The sequence below is a fragment of the Perissodus microlepis genome, chromosome 3 (genome assembly GCF_051167445.1).
Source record: "Perissodus microlepis isolate ML-2025 ecotype Zambia chromosome 3, ASM5116744v1, whole genome shotgun sequence".
Taxonomy (NCBI): domain Eukaryota; kingdom Metazoa; phylum Chordata; class Actinopteri; order Cichliformes; family Cichlidae; genus Perissodus; species Perissodus microlepis.
Genome location: NC_140463.1, coordinates 12,225,716 through 12,233,443, shown reverse-complemented (window position 1 = coordinate 12,233,443; position 7,728 = coordinate 12,225,716). Strand labels below are relative to the sequence as shown.

At 38.8% G+C, this 7,728-nt stretch overlaps 1 pseudogene; it reads left to right on the top strand.

The window, feature by feature from the left end:
• Window positions 1–6,598, top strand: part of LOC146389946 (uncharacterized) — a 9,223-nt pseudogene extending 2,625 nt beyond the window's left edge.
• The last annotated feature ends 1,130 nt before the right edge of the window (window positions 6,599–7,728 follow it).

Genomic DNA, 7,728 nt, shown 5'->3' with positions numbered 1-7,728 from the left:
TCACCATCTGCTGCTTTCCCTACTGCTGCTGATTTTTCCTACTTTTTTTCCTCAGTAACATTGTTCATCTTTCAAAACAAACGTTACGTTTTTAATCTTCTTTTAAATCTTAGAAACTTTGCAGAAGAAACAAATGTTTTAGTTTGACCTCTAGGTGGCAGTGTTGTCTTAGTGTTACCATAGCCACCTACAGAGGTGTGACCTTGATCAGTCATCAGCGATCCAGTCACGTTGTGCGACACAAACACTATTAAAATATGTTTCATTTGGATTTCACACTTAAGTTTTCCATCCATCCATTTGTTCCTTTTCAGGGTCGCAGGGGGTTGGAGCCTGTCCCATCTGTCTTAGGGCATAAATGGTCAATTTGTGTTTTTTTTGCTAAATACTTCAATCCTCTACACATGCAGGCAGAAACAGATCTACATGAAATATGGGCTAAGATATATCTGTAAGACAAATGGGAGATAATCATCATCACGTGGTATTTGAGATGGCATCCTGCTTCCTGACGAGTAAATTTACTGTAAAAATTATTTTCCCCTATTGTCTATGAGACTGACTAATGTGTAAAACATCAGTTTCTTTGTATATAAGTTTCAGATTATTATTTATTTGTACCACTTTGTTATTTTCCATTTTAAAGGATTCAATAACTGTCAGATAACCCAGGAAATTACATGAACGTGTCAGTGTGCAGCAGTTATTAGTTTCATTGTGTTCTCTGTTGTGAGTTGTAAAAATTTAAAGCAGAAAATATAAAAAAAAATAAAACATTTGCAGAGGTTGCCCCAGAGACAGAGAAGTGACCCTAAGCTGCAAACTGAGATTGTTCCAGTCCAGATTTATCCTCTTTCATGGGGCAGTGGTGACAGAAGTTAATGGGTACTTTGACACTGTCATGAGAACTGTGTTGCCACCATATTTGCAGAGGTTGCCCCAGAGACTCATGCCTGCACATTTTTCATGATCATGGGGGAATCCACAACCAGCTAAATAATAAAACAGCTTAGAAGCTCTTATATATGGTTACCAGAAGGCGCAGAGGTCAGAGAGGGCCTTGAAAAGAAAACATCTTTAATTGGGTGGGAGACCTACAAAGACATTGTGGTGGTGACCACTGAGCATCTGTTCTGAGCTGCACAGAGTTCCTGCTCCATCAGTGTGATGGTGGTTATCACATCATGTCAAATAACAAAACCTGCTTTATTACCGTGAACACGTGAAGTTGGACCTGTTCCTTTTTTGTGTTTCCCACATGTTAACGTTAGTGAGATGGAAGATGTGCTGGCTTTAGTTTGGATATTACACACTTTTCTTCTTAAATTTAATTCAAAGTATCAGATTTGTTCCTGTTATAGAGTGAGAGACATGGTACATCCTGGACCTTCACAGGGCTGACACAGAGAGACAAAAAACTGCACCAGAGGTAGGCAACTCCAGGCCTCAAGGGCCGACGTCCTGCTGGTTTTAGATATCACCCTGGGTCAACAGACCTGAATCAAACGATTAGTTCATTAGCAGGCCTCTGAAGAACTACAAGACATGTTGAGGAGGTCATTTAGCCATTTAAATTAGCTGTGTTGAATCAAGGACACATCTAAAACCTTGGGGCCTGGAGATCCCCTGGGCCAGCTTATTGTCTTTACATTTTACATCTTTAGATTATAAGAGGAAACCCACACACGCACGCATTTTGCTGCTCTACATGCACAGTTTCCCACGAACTTCAAATACATCACAGCCTCCAAAGTTTCAGGTGAAAAAAAAAGGCGTCAAACATGTAACAAGCATCTTATACCTAATAAAGTGGCCACAAAGTAGAAACTATAAAATTCTGTTTATATTTTTGCACTTTTGTCAGTCTGAGTGAGTCCAGTTTATCACCAGCTGCTGTTTTTTCCTACTTTTTTTCCTCAGTAACATTGTTCATCTTTCAAAACAAACGTTACGTCTTTAATCTTCTTTTGAATCTTACAAACTTTGCAGAAGAAGAAACAAAAATGTTTCAGTTTGACCTCTAGGTGGCAGTGTTGTCTTAGTGTTACCATAGCCACCTACAGAGGACTGCAGTAACAGTGTCAATATGTTGGAGCCGTAAAATAAATATGTGTGTGACTGAAAACTGACCTTGATCAGCCGCCAGCAATCCAGTCAAAGTGTGGGACACAAACACTATCCGGTCGTTAAGTCTGACGTCACTAGCCGTGTCTGGGCCTAAACTCCGCTGCAGGTCCATATATCAAACGATCACTATGGCATTACTGAGAGTTGAAAAACTGTCTAAAGTCTTTCATCTTTAATAAAATGATCAGCGTTCTGCTCTACCAGGTGTAACAATTGAGATTAACATCCAGGCATCCATGAAAACGGAATTTATGACATTTAACGGAGTTAGAAGTTAGCAGGAAGTTAGCTCACTAGCTTCTATCTAAATACAATATAGCATGTCCTGACTGCGGGGTTTTGGAAACAAATTAAAACGTACAGCTCTGCTACCACTTGCAACATAAATAAAGACAGAAAACTAAACAGCAGTGACGTTTGTAGGGTTACTGAAGTTTGGCTAGCTGGTAGATAATGATGGGCTACGTGACCGCTAGCGACACAGCTATGTTAGCATAATATAAACAAGCTATTTTTTTTCCACTCGATAAAAGTTAACGTGAGTGTTCTCGGTGGTCAGGAACAAATGTAATCACATGGCAGGATGCTGTAAAAGGACCAACCTTCAGCCAGGAGAACAACTGAGATAATCCATCCACAATACGAGGTTAGGCTGTAGTTACATCCTAAGGTTTTAAAAACTGTGATCACTGACTGTTTTAGGAACTTTTTTGAGATTAAATAGAAGAAAATACATAACATTTTTTAACACAAAAGCCATATTAAACGCAGACTACTTTAGGCCCGGAAGTAGGATTCATCACGTCATCACTTAACGACCGGATTAAAATATGTTTCATTTGGATTTCAGACTTAAGTTTTCCCAAATGTTAAAAATAAAAGAAATAAAAGACATATTACGTGAAATATATACAATTTTTGACATTGTCAAAAACACCTGTCAGTTTGCACATAAGATTTTAGTCATACTGACAATAATTTAACCCTCTTATATGGTCACTTTGTGTTTTCTTTGCTAAATACGTCAATCCTCTACACATGCAGGCATAAACATCCATTAAATATCCAGATCTTTTAAATCGCGTCTTAAAACCCACTTTTATTCCTTGGCTTTTAACCTCAGTGAGACTTAGTTTCTCTTTTAATTGAAATAGTTATTTAATGCTTTCGCTCTTCTTTTATTTGGTTTTTACTTATATCTCATGTAATTTTATTTTACAGTTCCAATGTACAGCACTTTGTGTCAGCTGTGGTTGTTTTAAAGTGCTTTATAAATAAAGTTGTTGATGATGATGATGAAGACCTACATAAAATATAGGCTAAGATATATCTGTAAGACAAATGGGAGATAATCATCATCAAGTGGTTGTCAGTGACCCATTTGAGATGTACCACCCACTTCTGTCTTCATTCAGTTCGGAGTTCATTAGCATTTCATTCACTTTAGCAGAATCCCTTTCAACCCAAATACTTTTCTCTTTTAAAATTACTCAGACTGCAGCAGTTTATTTGATCGTGTCAACAAAGAGACTCTAAATGTAAGAAGAAAAAAACGACACAATGAAGTGACCATTTTCACATTTACTTTTTATTCTTTTAGTTCAGCTTTCCAAAACAGTATTAATGCCTGAACATTCATGCAACATAATCAAAGTAAGTATCCCTTTATATTTCAGAATGCAATAACATGTTTATTTGCTTTTTACACACACAAGAAACTGTAAAACCCAAAGTGCAAACACAGATAAGAGGGATCAAAGTTCAACGCCCACTCACATCCTGGGCCATCTGACCTCAGGAAATCACATGATACGGTGGGGTTAGGTTTCACAATGAGCTCACCCCAAACCTTGGCTGATTGTGACCTACATCCGTTTTCACACCTTGGCTCATGTGATTAGGTAAAGGATCATTAGGGGGTCCATTGTTCCTCTCGGGGGAAACTCCCACTGGGCTTAAATCCAGGACTCTCCACCATGTGACCCAACTTAAAGAAGTCCAGACGCTTTTCTTTCCAAGCCAATTAGACTAGGTTGAAAAACTCTGAAAAAAAAGTCTAAAATCTGTGTGGAAAAACGGGGAAGAAAGCTGCCAAAGTCGTGTTAAAGTCTCTGGTCTGGATACCATAATAAGGTCCTCTAAACTGATGCTGAAAACCGAAAATAATATTAACTACAGTGAAACTAACACAAGTCAAAATGGAAACTGAGCAAGTCTGCTTAGACACAGTAGAGGCGAGGTGTCAAAACCGAAGCCGTAGCGCAGTCCAAAATGTTCAAATAGAGATCAAAAGTTGTGAAAAGTGTAAAATCCGTGTCCATAAAGGTGAAAGGGTAAGGAAACTAGGTTGAAAAACTGTTAAAAAGGGGGATAAAGGTGTAAAACACGTATTAGAAAGGAGAAAAAAAAAGGTTAGAAAAAGTGTAAAGTCCGTGTCCACGAACAGCGAAAAAGTTGAAAAACTCCTTTTTTGAAAATAAATAAATAAAGGGAAAACGAGGAAAAACTGTACTGAAAAGGAAAAGAGTGTAAAACACTTGTCCAAAAAGAGATAAAACATTGGAAAATGTCCTAAATGACATCAAAGTTTGAGAAAAGTGTAAGAGCTGTGTCCACAAATGTTGAAAAAGTGAAAAAAAAACTAGGCTGAAAAACTATATAAAGAAAAAAGTCGTGTCTCTGTCTCTGGTGTGGATACAATTTTAAAACATCTCCTCTAAGCTGACGCTGAAAACCAAAAATCATATTAACTACAGTGAAATGAGCAAAAGTCAAAGTGGAACCCATCTGAAAAGAATTGTGTTTAAGGGTTCAGCAGGACTAGAGAACAATACCAGAACAAGTCTGCTGAACCCCTTAAACACAGCCTCTCAGTGGGTAAAGAGTTTTCAACTTACTGTCAGAGGCTGAAGAAAAACTTGGGCACATAACAGCGGATATGTCCACACCGAAGCTGAGAGATGCGTGAAAACTTTGGTTTTCACGCAGAGGCTGCTGAAGTGTTTTCAGCTTCATGTGAGACAAAACAGACAAGCCGCTATTCCCGAAGCTGAGCGTTCCCGAGAAATTTTAGTTTATTAATGTTGCATGTGTGAGAAGCATGTATGAGACACCTCTTTGCTCTCCGCTCGAATGGCTACACTCCGAATTACGTCACTGTTCGGGGGCGTGCTCTGCGCATGCGTCCTGGCTTGCACTGCTGAAGGTGAGCTCAGCGTTTCTTCACACACAGGTGACAAAAAAGTCCCAGCTGAGTCTGGAAACAACGTCACTCTGACATGTCGAGCTCCAAACAACAAGTTCATAGTTGTGAACTGGAGCAGAGCTGATCTGGGAGAAGAATATGTGCTCTTGTACCGGGACGAGCACTTTGATACCACCAAGCAGCATCCATCTTTTAAGAAGCGGGTGGCTCTGCAGGACAGACACATGAAGGATGGAGACGTGTCTTTGATTCTGGAGAATGTGACGACTGCGGATGCTGGAACGTACGAGTGTCACGTCTTCATGGAAGAAACACGCTCGTGGGAATCTATCTGCACCTCACACCTGTTTCTGCAAGAAGATCAACCAGGAGGACTGAGAGGGGACGGAGTCAGAAGAGGACGTGCTGGACTGATAGCGAGCGCGTCACTTTGTGTTGTGCTTGTTGTTGTTGCTTTTCTGATCTACAGAAAACATGGACAGAGTCAGGATTCAGAGCGTCCTCCTGCTGAACTGCAGACTGTCTGAAATGTCTCAGAGCGTTTTGCAGATGAACTTTGAGTCTCCTGCTGCTGAGCAGAGACAGACAGCATTCAGCAACACTCCACACAGACCACTGATTTCACTCTGACACTACAGGAAGGACTTCATCATCCTGCGGGCTGACGAGTACATTTACTGTAAATATTTTTTCCCCTATTGTCTATGAGACTGACCAATAGGAGCAGAAAGTACTCAGCTGAGCCAAACTTTAAGCAGCTGTTACTGAACCCAGCCTCAGTGAGAATGAACTGTTCTGTCCAACACAAGCTTCATGTTGGAAACATCAGCAGGTCTCTTCTCTGACTCAGTCCAGCCGATTATTTGTCTTTGCAGGCTGATAATCCCGATGTTTCTACACTAATGTGTAAAACATCAGTTTCTTGGTAGAGAAGTTTCAGATTATTATTTATTTGTAGAGGATTCAATAACTGTCAGATAACCTAGGTAATGAAATGAACGTGTCAGTGTGCAACAGTTATTAGTTTCATTGTGTTCTCTGTTGTGAGTTGTAAAGATTTAAAGCAGAAAATATGGCTGTAAATTATTATTTGTGGATTATGGAATTTACCTTCAACTTAAACCCAAATGTAACTAAAGCAAAGAAGAAGAAGACTTTCACATCCTGATGTAAAAGTTGTATTTTTACATCAAATAAGAATGTGTGCGACACTTATGATGCACTTCTGCTGAGGGATGCAGCTTGAAGCTTTGATGAAACTCTTTCATTACTTGTTTAAGATTTTGTTCATGTTTTTAATTCAAAATGTAAAAGACTAAAGAGAATAAATGTGACAATCATCACCTGATTGGTCTGCTTCTGCTTCATGTGTTATTTTTTGTTGTCTTTGTTAGCACCCTTCATGCTTGGAGTGAATTTGAAAATTGTTTTCTGATTTTACAGAAAAACTGCATCAAAGCGAGCGCTCCTTGAGATATCTTAGTCTAATAATTTCATTTGTGTGATGTTCCGAATGATGTAAATGTTCTGCATGCACATTTTTCCACAAACTTCAAATACATCACAGCCTCCAAAGTTTCAGGTGACAAAAAAAGGCGTCAAACATGTAACAAGCATCATATACCTAATAAAGTGGCCACAAAGTAGAAACTATAAAATTCTGTTTATATTTTTGACCTTGTGTCAGTCTGAGTGAGTCCAGTTTATCACCAGCTGCTGTTTTTTCCTACTTTTTTTCCTCAGTAACATTGTTTATCTTTCAAAACAAACGTTACGTCTTTAACCTTTTGAATCTTACAAACTTTGCAGAAGAAGAAACAAAAATGTTTCAGTTTGACCTCTAGGTGGCAGTGTTGTCTTAGTGTTACCATAGCCACCTACAGAGGACTGCAGTAACAGTGTCAATATGTTGGAGCCGTAAAATAAATATGTGTGTGACTGAAAACTGACCTTGATCAGCCGCCAGCGATCCAGTCAAAGTGTGGGACACAAACACTATTAAAATATGTTTCATTTGGATTTCAGACTTAAGTTTTCCCAAATGTTAAAAATAAAAGAAATAAAAGACATATTAAGTGAAATATATACAATTTTTGACATTGTCAGAAACACCTGTCAGTTTGCGCATAAGATTTTAGTCACACTGACAATAATTTAACCCTCTTATATCGTCACTTTGTGTTTTCTTTGCTAAATACTTCAATCCTCTACACATGCAGGCATAAACATCCATTAAAGATCCAGACCTACATGAAATATAGGCTAAGATATATCTGTAAGACAAATGGGAGATAATCATCACGTGGTTGTCAGTGACCCATCATGACTCATGCTTTCGGGCAGATTGAGATATTTGAGATGTACCACCCACTTTTAACTGTCTTCATTCAGTTCGG